This window comes from Canis lupus, chromosome 27 (assembly GCF_003254725.2).
Source record: "Canis lupus dingo isolate Sandy chromosome 27, ASM325472v2, whole genome shotgun sequence".
In the NCBI taxonomy this organism is placed as follows: domain Eukaryota; kingdom Metazoa; phylum Chordata; class Mammalia; order Carnivora; family Canidae; genus Canis; species Canis lupus.
Genome location: NC_064269.1, coordinates 29,017,585 through 29,040,082, shown reverse-complemented (window position 1 = coordinate 29,040,082; position 22,498 = coordinate 29,017,585). Strand labels below are relative to the sequence as shown.

The 22,498-nt window shown below is 34.3% G+C and overlaps 1 protein-coding gene across 6 annotated transcripts in view; it reads left to right on the top strand.

Moving 5' to 3' along the window:
- Positions 1–2,107: 2,107 nt before the first annotated feature.
- The window catches only part of PIK3C2G (phosphatidylinositol-4-phosphate 3-kinase catalytic subunit type 2 gamma), a 366,531-nt gene continuing 346,140 nt past the window's right edge, over positions 2,108–22,498 (top strand). For 4 of the 6 annotated variants that reach the window (XR_007406483.1, XM_049102676.1, XM_049102679.1 and 1 more), the window contains exon 1: positions 3,302–3,397. The gene's annotated coding sequence lies outside the window, so the exon portion shown is untranslated. Of the gene's footprint in view, positions 2,230–3,278; positions 3,398–22,498 lie in introns of those variants that run through there. The other 2 variants (XM_049102678.1, XM_049102677.1) reach the window with 2 other exon arrangements.

The window sequence follows — 22,498 nt, the reverse complement described above, 5'->3', positions numbered from 1 at the left end:
TAGGAGTCTATCCGCCAAGACACTTAAAACTCTTGTTTCCAACACTTTTTAACTTTGCATTTTATAATAAAAAGCACAGACAAGATAACCTCAAGTAATATTAACAAACATGGGGATCCCTGGGTGGCGCAGCAGTTCGGCGCCTGCCTTTGGCCCAGGGCGCGATCCTGGAGACCCGGGATCGAGTCCCACGTCGGGCTCCCGGTGCATGGAGCCTGCTTCTCCCTCTGCCTATGTCTCTGCCTCTCTCTCTCTGTGTGACTATCATAAATAAATAAAAATTAAAAAAAAATATTAACAAACACATAGGAAATGGAAGAAACTGATACTGTAAAGATTGCCTTTTTCCCAAAAGGAAAAATTTCAGCAATGAAGGTTGATCATTTTGTCTTAAATGCTTTGCCTGAAATATGAGTATACTACTCAGTAAGAAACATAGTTTAACCTGTTTAAGTAGTAGGCCCAGAACAAAACCATGAAAAAGCGAATCACAGAAATAGCACAATTGTCCATCTGATTTTATTTTTAATTAAAAGTTCTACTGAAATAAGTAAGCATACATGTTAAGTAAGGAAACAGATGGTCGTATTGAAGGGTGTTCAAAGAAAACAAAGTACAAGGTACAGTTCAGTACCTATTCTTGTTAACAAACAATGACTATCAAACCGCACAAAGAAAACAAAGTACAAGGTACAGTTCGGTACCTATTCTTGTTAACAAACAATGACTATCAAACCGCACTAACCTTATTCTTTCAGTTCCACCAAGATTAGATTGTTACTTTTCGAAATAGTTCAGCTCTCTCAGCTTCTCCCCAAATGTACATGAGTCTACCATACATAGGTTAAGAGATTTGTAGGTGCAAAAATGCCCAATTTTTCAAGGGAGTATTTTTTTTTTTAATGAGTGGCTCATTTTAGGAATTAATGTAAAGTAGTATAATGTTTTAAAATAGATCATTACATGTAAAGCTGTTTTTAAACCCCTCTCCCTCTCCAGAGTCTCAAAGTTAAGAATTGCAACCTAGGTTATGATTAAAATATAAAGGTACAACAATTTTCACCTTCCATTTCCAAGCGAAGCTTCCACTTTGTCTTAATCTCTCACACCTGTGTTGCTCTGTAAGGAAAGGAGTATGAAGAAAGGAGATACATTTTGAAGTTTTCATAATATAAATATCTTTCCATAAGCAGCATTGAAAGTAAATTAAATTCTCAATTTTCTGCTCTCCATTCTCCCATCCAAGAAATCTAGTCTTAAATATATATATATATGTATACTATATATCATATATAATATAATATTGTGTGTATGTGTATATATAAATATATAATTAAAAGAAAGGAAAAAAAAGTGCAGATCCTATGATATATTTTGGTAACAAAAAAGTGACCCAACATATTTTTGGTTGCTGAAACTTTCTCTAATAAAGCAAGCATGCTTCTGGCTGAACCTAGTTCCTGGATCCAATTAGATAATTTTATGGGCTGCTGCAAAATTTCCACTCATTGCTTATTTTCAACAGTAGTATACCAAAATGAGAACAACAAACTACTCACATCCATTTTCTTATTAGCCTTCTAAATATTCCTTTTATTTGTTTCTTTGAAATATGATTAGATAATAAGAAATATTTTAAAAATTGAAATTTACTATGGTCCTGAGGTTGAGAAAACAAAATTGACATTTTCCTAACCTTAAAAAAAAAGAACATATTAAATCCTAATTAAATAAAGAAAATAACTTGATAGTCAAACTCACAGAATGGCTAGAGGAGCATGTTCAAGGGTTCACTTCTGCTTCTGCAAATAGAAACCACTTGTTCCCCATCCCCATCCACTCCCTCGTTCAAATGCAGAATAATATGAGCAAAAACGGGGAGGAGAAATATGCTCACCTTACCCAATTTTTCCAAAAATATATTTTGTTTGCATATTGCTGTTCAGTATCATTTGGCACAAATTCTGTTTAGCACAGAGAAGCTAATTCATTGCTAAATTTTGTGCTTAAATCCTGTATTCATTATGTAAACTCCTTTTTTCCATATAGCCCTCCAGGGTTTGATGAAAAATAGATTCCTAAACAAGTCAAACCTGCCAAACAGGAATAAAAGCTTTCCGTGGAAGCATAATGTTCCCTTGAAATAGAAGTGTTTTAGCTTGTACGAACATACTTCACTCTTAAAAAGAAATGAGATCATGTTTCATTTCAGGAAGATGCATGCTTCAGGTAAGACATTGAAACAAGTAAACTTCCTGGGCTTAACCAAATACATTGAAGAGTATTTGAATTCAAAAGTATTGTTGAGGCAAAGTAGCTTCTTAATTATATTATAAAACTTAAATGGCAGAAGAGTTTAAAACCTAAGTCTATAAATATTCTCCAGAAGAACTGATGATGCCTTATCTCCGCTCTCCCTCTTTCCCACCCTCTCTTCATCAGACCTCATAGATAGCAAATCCTTTATGGCATTTCCTAACTGCTCACTTTTATGTCTGTCAGAGTCTTGCGCCAATTTCATTCATGCCTGCTGGTTGATTTTTTTCTTTGTGCGCATTTCGTTTGGTATCTTGAAGATAGTGCTAGTAGTCTATAGACTGCGTGCTGGTGATGACTCCAAAAGGAAATTCTTATTAAAGGAAGGGTGGATACTCTTAACACATGGGCTTCAAACTGACCGGAGTCCCTGCTGGAGAAAAGCAGCTGTTTTCTTTCTATCACCTCATGCTGGGCTCCTGCCCTGTCTTGTCTGCCTGCCTCTGTACTGGCAGCTCACTGCAGGCTAATGGGAACCCATCTGTGTCCCAATCACCCCCTTACTTTCTTACCTGGCAAACAAATAGATTTCTGGTATTTAGGATTAAAGATAGAAATGATATGCCCTACTTTAAAAAAGTAGTTATGGTACATAACTTGTGTCTAGTGTCAAACTTTTAAAATACATTATCTAATGTCCTACTGTGTATCAGGTAACAGCAGAAAGATTAAAGAACTCAAGTCACTTACGTTACGAATAACGTCACCTGGGTCATTAGTAATGTCATGAAGAGCTGAGATTTGAATCCAGGTTTTCTTATTCCAACTTCAGGGCTCTTTCCATGACATGCTACTTGTATTCCATATATGTTTACTTGCTATCTGGGCCACAGAGAAAGGAAGGCTGTGAATTGAGCATAAGGAAATAGTACCAGGACTGAGCTGGCGAACAAGTTGGCTGCATCAGCTTCTGTGTAAAAGAATCACATTAAGCAGATGAGTTAACTGATTCATTGAATGAACAAGCTCATATGTTGCCAGTGTCAGCCTCCAGGCCATGATTTCACTTTTTTTTTCTTTTCTTTTTTTTTTTTTTCTCTCTGAGCTGGGATCATTTTCGCCGCGAGGAAGCCCTCTTCAAGTAAGCAAACAGCAGACTATAATTCTCTTGGAGCTTAGACAGAAAAGTTGATACAATAGTCATTTCCTATCTAGAAATAAATTGCATTGGATGTCTAACTAAATTATTACTTTCTTTTCCAAATTTATGATCTGATAAAATAATATACAGATAATCATTGCAAAAAATGAATCTTTATAATTATTTAGGCGTAAATCTGTTTTAATTGTTATTAGCTCTTACCAATAGTCTTTTAATGATACAATTGCTCCATTTTAAAATTATTAGTTATTTCTCTGTTAGATGGAATATTTTCAAAATTATTTTCTCTACAAGAATAAGGGTGATGTGTATCCTTGAACTTCTAACGTATACATACATTTCTTTTCTCGACTTTATTTTGTATTTCTAAATATTTTCCATTTAGAAATGCTTTGAAGTTGAAAATTGATGAGTTATTTTGTAAATTATCTTCTTTTTATTGATATTTAACTAAATACTGGGGTCGGAAAGAAGAGTCTGTGAAATACTGACTTTGAATTATGTTAAAAGTCACAGAATATATGATCAATTTCCATAAGCAATGCTTGTCCTTGAAAAGAATGTATAATTCCATTAATTAAATGCAATATTCTACATATGTCCATTACATCAAGCTTGTTATTTTTTCAAATCTTCTATATGTCTAATGATATTTTATCTAATTGATCTATAAATCATGTGAAATTTCTATGCAATCTTTTCATTATGAAGGTACATTTTTTTCAGTTTCTCTTGTAGCACTATAATGTGTAACGGAATGAATTCTGAAGGAATCACTTTCAGTACATACATATCTCAGATACCTACAAGGTGAATTTAATCTTTTAGATCTATAAAGTGCTCCTTTTTTTCTCCAGACGTGTTTTTTGCAGGTAGCTTGTTTGGTTTGTTTTTAACATAATGACACCAGTTTTCTGGTTGTTATTACTGTTTGCCTGGGATATCTTTTCCTGTCCTTTTCATTTTAAGCAAATCTTTATCCTTGCATATCTAGTACGTCTCAAGTACACCTGATGGGCTTTTTTTCTTTTCAACACAACATCACAATCTAGAGATTTTACATAATATATTCAGACCATTTAAGTTTATGTGCTTCTGATAAACTTTTTCATTTCTACCATTTCAGAGAATGCTTATATTTTTACAACTTTCGGTATTTTCCTGACACCATTGGACCTTCTTCCAAATTGATCAAGGGTTGTTGTTGTTACTGCTTTCACTTCCTTCTTCCTGCTGTAGAAAGATACATTTTCCGTTATCTTAGTGGTTACATCTAAAAATTTAACATGCATTCCTGAAATGTCTAAAGTTATCTTATATCTGTGCTTCTTCCTAAAACACACAAATAACTTTTAAAATTTGGATCACCCAACCCCAATTTACATAGTCATGTGGTCTAATATTTAATTATATCTAATTTATTTTGATCTCCAAATTAGCAATTATTATTGTTTGTACAGCCAATGCTAGTTTAGAATTATCTACATATTTACTATAATTTTACTCACCATTTCTTTAGTGAGAACATGTTTTCATCTTGTTCTACTTCTTGAAAGACAGTTTTGCTGAATATTGATTGTCTTATGTTCCTCAATTGACTTTTTTCACAATCATTGTTTGCTCCCTCTTTTGTTATGATATTTTTGCTTAGGTCTTATTCTGATTACCTTCTTATAACTGTGCATCTTTGAATAGGAGTGATTCTTTCTAAGACAGCTCCTTTTTGAAAGACTGTATAGGAAGGAAATCAGGAAAATTATCTACATGAGCATACAGCCTGGATTCAGATCTGTTTTTCCAGACATTTTCTCATCTACACTCTACCTTTTGAGTAAATATTCTCCGAGACAGAAAGACATCTACCTACCTCACGGGGAAGGCCAGAATGCATAGTCAGATGGGCCAAGACAAGGTATTTGTTTTCAGCTAATTGAAACCAATGTCATACTTTTATTCTCCTCTACCTTTCGAGACTAATAGCCGGTTCTCTAAAAGCATACATGGGATGTTTGCACACTTTGATTACTCAGCAATGTTTTTCTTCAATTCTTTGAAGAATTCTCTTCCTTAGAATCTTCATGATGATGTTCTTCTCCCACAGTATTGAAGTCATTCTATAAGCAGCAGATTGGTTATTTATTCATTGTGTGTTTGTGTGCATGTGTGCATGTCCATATGTTTGCTTATACACATGCATGGCTATGTATTCAGTCTTTAAGAAGAAAATGTTTATCCAGAGAAATTAGTGATATGTGTATTTTCTTTTCATCTGTACTCTGATCAATTAGGCTCTAACTGAATCCCTTTAGATGTGTCCCTATTTTCTAGTTCCTAATGAGCTTTCAATTTATTCAAACACTAAGGAACTAAAAATAACTACACACACCATACCTAGTTTTAGATTATCTGAACACATTATTACACACACACATGCATGCACACATGCATACACACACACACTCTTTTTTTTTAAGATTTAATTTTTTTATTCAGGAGAGACAGAGGGAGAGAGGCAGAGACATACGCAGAGAGAGGAGCAAGGTCAATGCAGGGAGCCCAATGCGGGACTCGATCCTGGGACTCCAGGATCATGCTCTGGGCCTGAAGGCAGGCGCCCAACTGCTGAGCCACGCAGGCATCCCCACACACACTCTTGAACACGTACATCCTGAGAAAAAAAACTGCTGTCAGGATGTTTTTAATCTTTTTTTTCAAACTTACAGTGATTTTCTACAAGAACACTGTATGCTCTTTGATGTAATTCCTCAGTATTAGCCACCCCCTACTACTACTACTTTATAGCTCATTATTTTCACTTGGTTGGAGTTTGAAAATTGAAGAAGGGAAAAGAACTCTCTTTTTGTGACATGCATATAACATTGCAAATTACTTTCTTAGTTCATTCTCAAGAATTTCAGCACCATAAAATAAAGACCATGGTCTTATCTCTATTCCAGGCCTTATCTCCAGTGTCTATCACAGTGACTGGCATAGAATAGGTGTTCAATATACTTTCATTTTGTGAATAGAAGACATAAACACTGATTGCCTCCAAGAGCAGAATTCACACAGCACAGGCATAATTTTTTTTCTGATCTTAAAGACAGTACAGGATAGAGGCCTTCCCCATGTCTTTCAAACAACTTATCTTAATTTTCATTTTTACTACTGGCCTTTTTGGTGGTAAAGTTATTCACTTTAGTAAATTGCCATTTTATTATTTGTACTAATTTTCATGAATTTATGTCAATTTCCAATTACTTTGCCAACCATATTTTTTTGCTATTTCAAATCGTTTTAAACTTTTACTTGAAAAAAAAAATAAACTTTTACTTGAGAGTTACCAAATAGTTTTCTATTGCTAAATATAACAAATGAAGAATACATATACTAGTCCTTAAAATCATAAAACCATAAGTTGAGTCCAAAATTAAAAATGAAGACTAAAAACCTTTCTGATACGTATTTTAAAATTATAGTACTTGAAAAAAATAAAATAAATTATAGTACTTGGCTTTCTAATCTTTATACAATACTGTGTAATTATTTTTTAACCTCATACTTATAGTTTATTTTACTACCAATCAATAATTTCTTATAATACTAATTTTCTGAAAGATGATATCAAAATCACTGGCATCAATAGTGGGTTATTCAGTTGATCTCTTAAAATATAGTAATCTTTTTTTTAATTGTAAGAGTTGATTCCAACTCTTCCATTTCCTAGCTATATGAGCTCTAAAGATGCTTACATGCTTTGTGCCTTAATTTCCTTTAAAATGAAGAAATTGATGATGTCTATTTGATGGACCTTCATGAGGCTTAAATTTTGTATTAGTATTAAATAAGTTAAAAACAGAATGCATTTAGAATACTGCTTTACATATTCTAAATTAGCACTCAATAAATGTTTGCAATGATTGTAATTACTAAATTATATTTTTAAGCGGCATTTTCCAGAATATATTCTGACAGACAATCTTCCAAAAAATATTAATGAGCATAGTTAGAAGGGGTATGGCCATGTCTAGGTTTTCATTATCCTGTCTATCTATCCAGAACATAGAGTTAGGTTCATGGTCCAGTCTGAACTAATCCTAGTACTTCACTCTCTGCCTACCACTGACCCCAGTGATTTACCCAAAGATGTGCATATGAGCGAAGCCAGGTCAACCGGATTCCTGCTCTAAGTTTTCAAACTGATGTCATATACTATGCAGGAAAAGCATGTTTCCCAAAAGTCTCTACCCATATTTCCCTTCCTGAAAAAAAGTCCATTTCGCTGTGGAAAATACAGAAGCTAGTGAATTAGAGAGAAAGAACTTCAAGAAAGAGAAAGAGAGGCTTAGTTGTGGCAGTGTTCATGTTCCTAGTTCACATCATATTCTTTTGGATTTTCTGCCACTTGTGACCAAGAGTCCTGACCAAAACAAAAGTGCTCTCAAAAAAGTATCTTGTGGGCTACCTGGATGGCTCAGTTGGTTAAGCATCTGCTTTCAGCTCAGGTCATGATCTCAGGGTCCTGGGATTGAGCCCCAAGTGGAGTCCTGAAGTCTGGCTCTCTGCTCAGTGGGGTGTCTACTTCTCCCTTTGCCACTCCCCCTGCTTATGCTCTCTTGCAAATAAATAAATAAATAAATAAATAAATAAATAAATAAATAAATAATAAATCTTGAAAAAAAAAGTATCCTGAGTAAACCAGTTTTAAAATACTGCAAAACCTTTCTGGACATTTAACAAAGCACAGTAAAATCTCTATACTTTCACATTAAAACAAACTAACAAAAACATGCTTACCTTAGTGTAAGTCAGCATTCCTCAAACATATTGGCATTTTTCCTGACAATTTCTCATAACAAATGACAAACTTGTTTTCACAGCACAACCTGATGCTTCACAGTGGTTTGAGAACCACTGATAGAGAATTCTCATGATTCCACATTTTAGATCTTTATTCCTATAGAAGTTACTTTACGATTGTAATCTATATTTAATGGTGTTAAGTTTTTTTATCCAGGTGATTGTGTCTGCCCTGTTCCATCTATTAAGCAACTCAATATGTCTTTCATGTCTAACTTCAAAATTGATATGTGCTAGGGTTGATTCATGCATTTTCTTTTTAGTTTCTTTGATGCATATATCTGTAACTATTTACTTAGTACATTGTTTTAATTATGTGACTCTAAAATGTGTATTATTTTTCATATGCAAGTCCCTATTAATATTTTTCCATCCTTTTCTTTACCAAAAGTACGTCAGAATAAGCTCAACCATTTCCCAAATAACAGTATTGAATTAAATGTATAAATTCTTCCTCTAAGTTCATTTATATTTTTTAATTTTACATGTTCTCATCCTTAAGCCTTGTGTCTCCACATTTTTAAGGATTTAACACATTCTTCTTACATAATCATATCATTACAAATAATAATAATATCCTCCTTTCTAATGGTTATACCTTCATTTATTTTGTTGCATTGGCTATACTTCTAAAATAATTTGACAGAAGAAATAATTTTCTTTTTTTTCTTTTTTTTTTTAGAAGAAATAATTTTCTTATACTTAATTTGAAGGAGAAATTTCATAGTGTTTTTCCATTACATAAAATTTGGTTATTAGTGTGTGCAAGTTATTTTTAATCTGCTTAATTATGTTTTTTTTTCATTTGTGGTTCACCATTTAAAAATAATCACAAATAGATGAAAATATCAAATCCAATAATTATTTTTCTGCTATAATTTATTAATGAACTATTTATTAAAGGATACCATCTTGTGCAGATTAAAAAAGAAAAATTATAAAATATAAAATTTTACAATAAATTGAGTTGTTACCAAATCCCAGAAGTGCCCATTAATTCACTTTTTTAAAGTACACACATACACATACACATAAACACACACACTCTTATTTCATACAAATGCCCGTATCTGTTATAACTTCTTTAGAAATTGCACTAAAATGTTCTTGATGCTTTTTGTCCCCTATTGTTTTCTGATACTTATCACCACTGTTTACTATCTTGTTTAATTTGGTGTGCTTTTGTATGTGTGCACATGATGTGTGTATGTTTGAGTTAACATACTTGACAAAACTTGTAACTTTGCTTTGATACTTTTTATGTTTCTGTTGCAAAAACTACACAATTGAGAATATATTTTTGAATAATGATTTTTAATCCAATTAGCTGCTTGTATTTACTGTCATTAGAGATGCAATTGATCCTACCTGAGTCATTTTGTTTTCTATTCTTAATATATATTTTTAAGTTCCAATTTCCTTGATGATTACAATACATGTCATCAAATTTGATTCTTACAGTATTCTGGAAACTATACACGCCATTTGTCTTCAACTAATAAGACTCTCTGATACATAACAATTACATATACTAAAAAATATATATGAACTTATTTTTTCTTCTTTTAAATATTTTGTTATTTTATTTATTTAGAGTGTGAGACTGCATACTGAACACAGAACCTGATATGGCACTCGATCTCATGACTCTGAGATCATGATCTTAGCCAAAACCAAGAGTTGGTTGTTGAACTGACTGAGCCACCCCAGTGCCCATGAACTTATTTCTTCTTAATCATCAATGAAAAAAAAATAGCAGAATTTAATCCCCTTTCCTCTAGTAAAACAGAAAATTTAGCATGCCTTTCAGTTTTAGTTGAAAGTCTATGGTTTTTCATCTAGCTTATTAATACCAAATAATTCTTGAAATTGTATTTAAAATTATGTAAGACAAAGCAGTGTTAACCAATTCTTAAAACTCTTAGTTCCCTATTCTTGAATTATTTTAATTAAACTTTTATTAACTGATACACCTTTTCCATTAGAAGGGTACAAAAATTTTGGAGCATATACTTACACCCAAATATGTTTTAGCTGGTTTCACAAAATGGAAAACTAACACTCAAAATGTACTATGCATCTATTGTTCCCTTGTCTTAAAAGTCTATGTACAAGCTTGTCTATGTACAAGCTAACTTTTTTTACTTTTTCCTCCCTTTCCCCACCTCCTATCCTCCTCCTCCTTCTTTTCAAAGGGTAAATATTTTTGAAATTTAAGAAGTTTACGTATTTTCCTTAATTTTCCTATTTGTGTGAATGTATCATATATGTATGCAGGTTTAATATGCATATTCAGAGCTTACTCAGCCCAGTTTGATTTACTTTTACACTCTTCAGTGTTATATTTCTATTTGTTTCATTTTATTTTTAGAATCTCAATATGATGTTAGATGTGCTTCCTCTGTTACAATTGCAATAGCACCTCCCATTTATTTCTATCACTAACTCCTTTTCCTCGGTATTCATAGTGTTTCTCAGCATTTATCTCAAAATTTCATTTTCTGCTGTGCCAATTCTGCCTTTAATGAATATTTAAACGTGTGACAAAATTTTTAATTTCTTTACATTTCAACAGGTCATTAAGCTCTGTTTTTATTAATATCTCCCTTTCATCCAATTTCTTCTATATTTTTATTCTGCATTTTATTGCTATATTATTTTCTATTTTATTTTTACATCATATGTAATCAAACACATGATTCCTTAATTTTATAAAAAAATATATGACTTGGGGCACCTGAGTGCTCAGTTGGTTAAGCATCTGACTTTGGCTCAGGTCATGATCTCAGGGTCCTGGGATGAGCCCCACATCTGGCCCCCACTCATTGGGGATTCTGCTTCTCCCTCTCCATCCTCTTCTGCTCCTCCTCCTGCTTGTGCTCTCTGTCTCTCATATAAATAAATAAATTCTAAAAACAAAAACATATAGCTTAAGTTTTTATACAATTTACTTAGTATACTATAGCACATATTTTTCAAAAGTAATTTTTCCTTTCATGTCTTTATTGTTAAACATTTTGTTTCTTGCAAAATATTTCCATATTTCCTGTGTTGATTTTTACTCAATTCCTCATCCTTTAGGAATGAAGATTTTCTCCACTGATGACTCATTAGCTTCTCCTTGGTTCCTCTCATTTTTTTACCTGGTTGCTGCTAGAACATGTTTCTTAGGTTTTCAGTTAGAGGAACAGTAAATGCAAACAGACTTAGTCTAATTACTGGTCACTAACAGTCAATTTAGCTAAATTCTAAACTTCATCTGTCTTGCTTTTGTTGTTTAGTTGACCACTCTGAGAAGACAAACATTATTTCTAGGTAATTCTAATCAATATAGGGATCCCTGGGTGGCGCAGCGGTTTGGCGCCTGCCTTTGGCCCAGGGCGCGATCCTGGAGACCCGGGATCGAATCCCACATCGGGCCCCCGGTGCATGGAGCCTGCTTCTCCCTCTGCCTGTGTCTCTGCCTCTCTCTCTCTCTCTCTCTGTGACTATCATGAATAAATAAATAAAAATCTTAAAAAAAAAATTCTAATCAATATATAGCCCTTTTGCCAAAAATAGTCTACTTTTGCACTTTCTCATGGCACTTTCTCGTCTCTCATTCCCAGATGTGGTAAACCAAAAGCTTAGCCACTGTAGACTCCAGATATTTGCATTAATGCAAAATTTAATCTTAGAAAACATGTAAAGAGGACATTGGTAAAGCAGCCCCAGCTACCACTATCCTGTTTTGGGTTTTGAGGGAACTGATCAGACCCTAGATCCAAGTCAGGCAGTAGCAGGGAAATGAGTCATCTCCTTACCATTTTTCAGGTTGGCGAGTTATTCTCCCTCAGATAACAAAGCAAGTATCTGCCATTTTTTCCTTTCTATTTCGGTTTTATCTACTTTGACTCATATATGGTGAAAATTGGGATGATCAAATGAATGGTTGTCAGTCTTTGTTGCTGGCAATGTCATAGTCATACTATGAATAGATAGTTTGGTTTTAAACGTTTTTTAGATATAGGATTATTTTTTTAAATAACATACTACCAGCCAGATGCCATTCTAAAGATAACAACAGAACTTCTATTGAAAACCGCAATTTATTTTATTATTATCATTATTCTAAGATCAGGGAACTGAATTCACTAAACCCATAGTCTGCCAACCAACTTTTATTTTTGTAATTTATCAGCTTTCTAGGATGTTTTAAAATTTTTCTGATTCTTCCTTACTGTTTTATTTAACCTTTACCTACTGTTGAGTAACAAAAATTCAACCAAGTAAATTTTAAAGATCTAATTGGCTTTATTAAACAATTCATAAATCAGTCAGCATCCCATCTAGCAAACAGAAGGGTATTCTAAGGAGTAGTTCACAATGGAAGGTTTTTATAAAAGGAGGATGGGGCAAGAGAGTTATTAGCAAAGGAAAAGGATTGTTTCAAGCAAGGCTGTTTCCCTTGGGGGAAAGGCTAGGGGTCTTATGCAGGTTACCTAATCTTCCTATTAGGGTTGAGGGGGAGTGGAGAGGGCTCTAAGCAGACTCATTGGTGCTGCTGGAAAAAATTCCTGACTGACCAGTTAAGACTGCATTTCTGGAGGAGACCAAAACTGCAATTATATTAGGTATTAAGCCCGGTTCAGAAACTAGATCTAAGTGACATCATTTGGGTCCTCTGGTCTTCTTTTTTAACAATATTATTTAACTCAACTCTTATACTATGTTGATTTTTAAATGCATTCTTATTGTTGCAGCTCCTAGGCAGGGAATAATATCACGTATGCTTTTCAGATGTATGTTTTAAATGGAACACACATATTTTAAAGGAACGCCTTGTGTTGTATGAGTTGGTAAAACAACCATGTCTATAGAAGCATTAAAATTACCACTGTACTTATATTATTATGGCTTTTCCTATACCTGGCTTTTTTTTTTTTTTTTAAAGAGAGAGAGAGAGAAAGCATGGGTGCATGAGGGAGGTAGTGGTGAAGGGGCGGGGGGGGGGGAGAAAGAGAGAGAGAGAGAGAAGCTTAAGATCTTAAGCAGACTCCATGCCCACATGGGGCTTGACTTCAGGATCCTGAGATCATTACCTAAACTGAAATCTAGATGGACACTTAACTGACTGAGTCACCCAAGCGTCCCTCCTACACTTGGCTTTTTAAAACTTTCCAGGATATCTCTCTAAATGATATTCAAATCAAATTTATTATAGCAATAACTCTTTCAAAGATTCAGTTGAAATCTAGATTTCTTGAGAATTCATATCATGCTAAAGATTACATTAAAACTAAATATCGTTAAGTAGGTATCTCTACATACCTGTAATATTTTGAACATTTAATTCACCTATAAGTCTGAATGTATTTGGTGAAAAACATGGACATGTTTCTAATTACTAGAACATTAATGGATACCATGTGGCATGCATGCTTCCGCTCCCTCTTCTGCATCCAGGCAGATGGTGGTAATGGGGCATAATCACTCCCTGAGCTTTGCGTAGCCACACAATTCTTCTCAAACTGTGTCCTGAAAAGCTACTACCATGTAATGAGATTTCAGTTGTGAGATAAAGCTATTTAGTGCTTTAGTTTCAAATCCATATTATAGTTCCCCCAAAGAAAAAAATTGTTATTGACTTGCTTCTGCCTTCTATTTCAAACATTTACAGAAAGGATGACCTTTTGCATGTGTGGAAAATTTTTGCTAAAATATGTTAGTATTTAGCAAGGAAGCTTACACTAGATGGAAATTAATGACAATCAATCAATCAATATTTTTATATTTATTGAAAAATGCCCACGGCACCTGGGTGCTTCAGTTGGTTAAGTGTCTGCCTTCAGCTCAAGTCATGATTTCAGGGTCCTGGGATGGAGTCCCAATTTGGGCTCCCTGCTCAGGAGGGAGTCTGTTTCTTTACCTTTCCCCCCTGCTCATGATGTCTCTCTCTCTCACTCTCTCAAATAAATAAAATCTTAAAATAAATAAATAAATAAATAAAATAAAAATGCCTAGATTCATTTCATAAGGGCAAAACAGATAAAAATTTATATATTGGAGAATATGGTAGAAAAGCAATTTGCTTTAGTTTCATAGAATTATATTTAGCCCGTGGAATTGTTCCAATTATTATTGTTTCTCAAGAAAATATTTAACAGTTAAGTTCCTGGGTCAGATAAAGTAGTCCAAATACTTTTGGACCAGGATACTATAACATTTAGCCTGGCCATATAACTATTTGTGGTTTTACTCTAATTCTAGGCAGTTTGAAATGACAGAGAACAATCTATTGCTAGTACTTTATAATGAAAATGTAAAATGTTTCATAAATATAAATCCTTTTAAAGGATAATTTCATATTATAAAAATATAACTTTAATATGCCTGAAATTGATTACAATAAACATACTAATATATTGTTTAACAATTTCTACATATTTAAATTAAACAGCTGATTTACAGAACTAGATCATAATTAACTAGTGTTTTGTATTCCAAGCCCTCTCAATGTAAGAAGAGTGACAGAAATTTCAAATCGCAAAATATAGGGAGAAGCACTTTCTTCCAGATGGGATTTAATCTATGCAAGACGTGTTGTTAAATTCCTTAGCCCTCCTTCACTTCCTTTTCCTAAAGGGAAACGTGTCTCAACCCAGGACCTGCTCCTTTCCAGCCCTCCTGTGAAAATTGTTCATTCTCCCATACCCACCTAGCAAGGAACAGGAGGCAAAGACCAATCTTCATCCATATTGCCACCACCTCCTGCATTCCTAACGCTTAATATTTTTTCAGATTTATTTATTTATTTATTTATTTATTTATTTATTTATTTGAGGGGAGGGATGGGGTTAGGGTAGACAGAGAGGAAGAGAGGAATTTAAGCTGACCCCACACTGAGTGCAGAGCCTGAAGCCCCTCAAGGGGCTCCATCTCCCACCCTGAGATCATCACCTGAGCCAAAACCAAGAATTGGAGGCTCAACACATTGAGCCACCCAGGCACCCCTCTAACACTTTATTCTTAAACAACAGTTCATACTTAAACTCTACTCTTCAGAACCCCATGACATTTTGCTCCATTGCCTACATCCCTCCTACTTACTAATATCCACTGACCTGGTTCCTCTACATCTGTTAGGGACTTTTGCTCCTAATGCACCTGATTCAGTGTGTGCATTTCACATTCTAACTCCAGGCCTCCCAGAGAACTTGAAAACCAACCTGTCATGAATGTTCTAAATAAGATGATTTCTTCATCTTAGTAACAGAATATCAAGTTTTTTTTCTGGTCTCATGGCAACACCATAGGGAACCACATTTCCCAGCCTTCCTTGTGGTTTTATATGCAGGCCAATGGATAGAAGAAGAAATACAGGCTACTACCCAATGAGGTCCTTAAAAGGGAGCCACTTGCCTTTTACTTCTTTCCCTCTTTCTAGTTCCAGAAGTGGACAAGTTAGGTGATAGTGGCTTACAGTTTTCTTCCTACCTCTCAGACTATTTTGTACTTCTCCTTTTAGGATCCATTCTTTAAATATGGATTGTCTCTCAAATCAGGATTCAACTTTCAGATAGATTACATCTCTTCCTAATTAATTAAACCCTCCTTAAACAAGGGTCATGGATTCAGCTGTAAAACCTATCTCTTGAATTAAAGAACCATATGTGCAAATATTTACTCAGCATCTTCACTTATATTTTGTACAAATCCTCAAGTTCCACATGTCTACAAAATCAAGCTACCTATTCCCTTTTTAAAATTTGTTATTAGCAATGACATAAAGCAAGTGTACAGCTTAATGTGCTATTATAAATTGAACAACCACCTTCCATGTCAAGAGATGCTACCATAGAGCCCCCATATGTCTTCCCACCACAATACCCTTTCTCCAAGAATAAACACTCTTCTGGTATCACATTATATTTTTCTATATACTTTCATCATCCAAATGTATATACATAAAGTGTATGGCTTTGTTTTGCCTTTTTTTTTTCTTGGCAGGAGACTGGGGGAATGGGTATGTTTTTACAGGTTTTTTTCAATTAACGTATTTCATCATCATTGCTTTTTTTTTTCCTTGCAATTTATTTGTTGAAGAAACTAGCTTATTTTTCCTGTATCTATTTCTATCCTGTTTTTAGTTTAACTTCTCTGTTCCTTGGGCAGTAGTGATTGGACACAGAAGTTTAATCAGATAGATTAAGGTTAAATTATCTACAAGACTCCTTCATGATAGTTTTGAATTCTGTATCAGAAAGTACAAAACACCTGGGTGCCTTTCTTTTTTGTGATGTTAGCAGCCACCAATGCTTGATGTCTAGATTTTATAATTTATCACTTATTGTAAACTATTGCTAACCCAATTTATCATTCTTTCTTTATTTATTCATTGCAATACTTCTACAAAGAGAAATTTTGCCTTAGTAATGCAGTATTCATTTCATTAAAAAAAAAGACAAATGCTTTATGGTGCATTCTGTTAACCTTGTGTTGTACAAAGGCAATTAATTAGTTGTATGTGTGTATATGTGTCATTATGAAAGAATGCATTTGAACACATACGGTATGCTTTCATCCATTTTAGTTATTACACTTTTTAGTCAATCAGAGCCTCTTCATATTGGCTCTCACTTCCTATTGGTGCACCCTTGTATCCTCTGATATCTTCCTTACTAACTACAGTTATAGCATCTCTTAAACTCACCTTAAACATTATTTTCTCTAGATCAGAACTCAGTTGGTCCTCCAAGTAGCCCTGCTTTGAACGAGTAGTATTTCAAAGTCACAATCTGGATGTTAGTGATGCTCATGGCTATTCAGATAGGCATTTTTTTCTAGGCCTTTCCAAGGAAGAACGCCATAGATAAATAGAGACAGAGAAAAAGAAGGAGATATATATTTTTTTTTAACTTCATGAGTTCACTCTGATGCTTTCAGTTCTGATCCTGTACTAGAGAAAGAAGACTCATTCTCAAGGGCACCGGGGATGCTAGAATTATTCATTTGTTTTATCCACTATTATATACTTTTCATTCTTTTATTTACTCTTAAGATAGACTTAGAGGCACTGAATGAATTACTACTTCAACAGCTTTATCACGTTTGAATAAAAATTTAACAATACTTAGGAATCAAAGCATGCTTGAAACCAGGTCTCAATGACTTGCAAGAAATTATTTCTGATGTATATAGCATATACTGAGCAAAAACATACTCAATATGTAAATCTTAAATGTTATTCACTTTTACTTCTGCTTCTTCTGAGGCAAAATAAGCTTAACAGTATTCTACATAAAATTCCCCCAAACAAAACGGAGCCTATGTCTATTAAAGTACTTCTCATATTGTATGGTAATATAAATTTGTGTCTATGAACTACCTGAGAGAAAGAGCTGTATTTTGTCATTTTTGTATTCTAAGTGTTTTGCACAGTGCCTGAGACACAACAATATACTTAAGAATACAGGTACTGAATAAATAAATGTACAAAGAGTAAATACAGTTGATCTTTGAACAACATGGTTTTGAACTGTAGGATTATACACAGACTTTTTTCAATAAAGATATTGGAAATTTTTCTTGATATTTGTGACAATTTGGAAAAATTCTGAACCATATAACCTAGAAACAATGAAAAGAATAAGAAAAAGGTATGTTATGAATGCAAAAAATATATGTATTTTATATAAAATACATATATACAGATATTTTTATTGTTTAATATCATAAAATATACACAAATCTATTACAATAAGTTAAAATTATCAAAATTTACACACACACTTACAGACTGTACATGGCTCTATTCAATTGAGAGAAATGTAAAAAAGTGTATATATGCAGTATTAAATCATAATTGCTTAAAATGAACTATAGTACATACTGCATTGCTGTAATAATTTCATAGCCACTTCCTGTTGCTATTATGGGGAGCTCAAGTGTTGCAAACTATGCCATGTGATTCTAGTTATTTCCATGTGAGCAATTAAGTTTCTCTGGTAAACTGCATATTGCAGTAAAAAGTGATTTCTGAGGTTCTCAGATACTTTTCATAGTGGTTAGTATAATATTATAAGCCTTGAATAACACCATGGAACCCATACAAAGTGTCACTAGCAATGCTGGAAGTTTGCCCCAAAAGCACAGAAAAGCCAAGACATTACAAGAAAAAGTTGAATTGCTTGATAAGTACTGTAGATGGAGGTCTATGGATGTAGTTCCCCACAATTTCAATACAAATGAATCCAGCATACAGACTATTGTAAAAGAAGAAAAGGAAATTTATGAATCCATGACTGTAGCTATGCCAGCAGGCACAAAAACTTTGCACTTTTCTGTGAAATATCTTTTTTTATCTCAGTGGAAATGTAGCTTTTATGTGGGAGCAGGATTGTTAAGAGAAAGGCATACCTATATGCCTAACATGGGCAATCTATGTGACTATGTTCTAATACGACTCAAGATGAAGCAAAATCATTATATGAGAATTTAAGGCAAAGGAAAGTGGAGGATCTAAAGCTAGAGAATTTAACGCCAGCAAAGGATGGTTTGATAATTTTAGAAAGAAGTCTGTCTTTAAAAAATGTCAAGATAATGAGAAGCAGCTTCTGCTGATCAAGAGGAAGCAGTTCCCAGATGGCATTAAGAAAATCACTAAGGAGAAAAGATATCTGCCTGAACAGGCTTTTAATGCAGATGAAAGTGTCTTTTTTTTTCTGGGAAAATAATGCTACAAAGGACATTTATTAGTAAGGAAGAGAAGAGAGCCCCAGGATTCAAGGCAGGAGGGAACAGGCTAACTCTACTATTTTGTGCAAATACAGTCAGGTTTATGATCAGAACCGCTCTTATCTATAAAGCTGTTAACCCCCATGCTTTGAAAAGATAAACACCAGCTTCCAGTCTTTTACTTGTATGACAAGAAGGCCTCGAAAAGAACTCTGTTTTCTGGATTAGTTCCACCAGTGCTTTGTCTCTGAAATCAAGAAATACTTGGCCACTCAGGGACTGCCTTTTAAAGTTCTTCTGATATTGAACAATGCCTCTGGCCACCCAGAACCCCATGAGCTCAACACCCAAAACCCCATGAGCTCAACACTGAGGGCATCAAGGTGGGCTACTTGCAACCAAACACAAGGTCTCTATAATCACCCTCTAGATTGGAGGGTCATAAGGACCTTTAAGGCTCATAACACACTAGATATGGAAAGGACTGTCAATGCTACGGAAGAGAACCCTAACAGAGAGAACATCATGAAAGTCTGGAAGGATTACACCACTGAATATGACATTGCTGTTATAGAAAAAGCCATAAAAACCATGAAACCCAAAACAATAAATTCCTGCTGGATAAAACTGGGTCCAGATGTTGTGCATGACTTCAAATGATTTATGACGATCAAATATCATAAGATTGTGGATATGATGACAAAGGTGGAGATGAAGGGTTTCAAGATATGGATTTTGGAGAAATTCAAGAGCTAATAGATAACCACAGCAGAGGCATTAACAGAAGACAACTTGATGGAGATGAGTACTTTCAAACCAGTGCAAGATGATGAGTAAGAAGATGTAGAAGCAGTGCCAGAAAACAAATTAATATTAGATAATTTAGCTAATGAAGGGTTCCAATCATTCAAGACAGCTTTTAACTTCTTTTGTGTCATGGATCCTTCCATAACACATGTGCTAAAAGCAAAACAAATGGCGAAAGGATTGGTACTATATAGAAACATTTTTAGAGAAATGAAAAAACAAAAAGTCAGAAATTACTATGTACTTCTGTAAAATTACACCAAGTGTGCTTGCATCTCCAGCCTCTCCTTCCACCTCCTTCACCTGTTCCATCTGTCACCCCTGAGATGGGAAGACCAACCCTTCTCCTTTCTCCTCCTCCTCTTAAGCCTACTCAACATCAAGACAATGAGGATGAAAATCTCTATGATGATTCATTCCAGTCAATAGAATAAACTTATCTGTTGCATGTGTGTGTCTTTGTGTGGAAATCTAATAACTATATGGCAAAAACTATATGAGATATTTTTGTGTCATTAAGTATTCATTGTGTAGAACACTGTATATAAGACTTGTATGGAAGTGGTAGCCTGTTCTTACATAGGTAGAGTGTGAATGATATTTAATATAAAATAATCATGTATTAGTTTTCTTAGTATTGTATAACTTTGCTTTCAAAAAATTACATTACCATGCAGTAAGGCTCTGTTGTGATTGAAGAAACTGGGCATTAGCCTATTATCACAGGTGAATGGTTTTTTTTTTTTTTTAAACTTAACAATGAGGGTACCTGGGTGGCTCAGTTGTTTAAGTAAGTGTCTGACTCTTGATCTCAGCTGAGGTCTTGATCTCAGGGTTGTGAGTTCAAGCCCTGCATTGGGCTCCATGATAGGTGTGGAGCCTACTTAATTAAAAAAAAAAAGAAAGTCAGGACCTGGGTGGCTTAGTCAGTTAAGCATTTGACTCATGATTTCAGCTAAGGCATGATCTGATGGGTCACTGAACACTGGGCTCCATGCTCAGCATAGAGTCAGCTAGGGATTCTCTCCCTCTACCCCTCCCCCAATTCACGTGTGTGTGTGTGTGTGTGTGTGTGTGCACTCTCTCTCCCTCTCTCCCAAATAAATAAATCTTTAAAAAGTAATGATTTAAAAAGTAACAATGTTTCCTATACTGTATTATATGAATTTAATGCTGTATGCTATAAACATTTTATAATGACTCATTCATCAGTATATATGCTAGGCTACCATGAAGCAACTATATTGATTATACTAGGCTATCATAAAGCAATCATATTGCTGCATTTTTGTTACCAATGTATGAATCATTTTATCTGTAAATAAATATGAATTTGTTTTTCACATTATGTTTTATCTATTGTTAGGAATATGTATAACATCTACAGTGTTTTGTATTACATGAGACAATATTTGATGTAGGTTCTGACAGGCTTCATTTTTTTTTTTAAGATTTTATTTATTTATTCATGAGAGACAGAGAGAGAGAGGGAGAGGCAGAGACACAGGTAGAGGGAGAAGCAGGCTCCATGCAGGGAGCCCGACGTGGGACTCGATCCCAGGACTCCAGGATCACACCCTGGGCTGAAGGCAGCACTAAACCGCTGAGCCACCCAGGCTGCCTGAGGCTTCATTTTTTTTAAACCAAACTACCTAAACTTTTTACATCAATAAGTACAGTACAGTACTGTTAATGTACTTTCTTTTTCTTATGATTTTCTTGATAAGCAATATGTATTAATTGACCATTTACATTATTGGCAAGGCTTCCAGCTAACAGTAGGCTATTAGTAGATATTTTGGGGGAATCAAAACTTAAATGTGGATTTCTGACTGCCAGAGAGGTCAGTGTCCCTAGCGATTGCATTATTCAAGGGCCAACTGTAGATGTATGAATAAATGAGTTCATTTAAGTCAATACCTCCCACAAATAAAAATAAAAATAGTTTCAGATATTCATATATAAGAAGCTTAGGCAGTCTAATGAGAAGTGAGGCTTCTATTGGATTATATGTGTATAAGGAAATGTCAATTGTTTATGTAAAAAGGCACCTAGAGACTTCTGGAGATTGATGTTTTCATCAAGCACCTCATATCTTCCCTTAGGCGAAAATAATACCTGGGCTAATAATAATAATAATAATTGTAATACGTTTACCTCAACACCCAATTCCTAATTAGACATAATATAAATTTTATATATATACATAATTTTATACATATATATTTATATACAAAATTGGTTGTGGGGATGCCTACACTGTGTGACGCTAGCCACAACTGCTGGGTGGCTCAGCAGTTGAGTGTCTGCCCTTGGCTGAGGACATGATCCCAGAATCCTGGGATCAAGTCCCACATCGGGCTTCCTGCATGGAGTCTGCTTCTCCCTCTGCCTGTTTCTGCCTCTCTCTGTGTTTCTCTTGAAAAAATAAATACAATCTTAAAAAATAAAATAAAATTGGTTGTGATCTTCTCTATATATTCATATAGAAAATTGAGCTGAGAAAGTTCAAGTTTATGTCTAGCTAAAATATGAGTGTCTCTGTCTGTGTGATATATATAATTGGCTCAGCAGATGAAGAAAGATGGGAAGTTTTCTCAGGAACCAGGTTAGCTCCATAGTCTATAGACATTCCTTCCATCTTAGAGAATACAGATGGTTTGGCTTGATTAGACTTTGACACGTCTTATGTTGGAA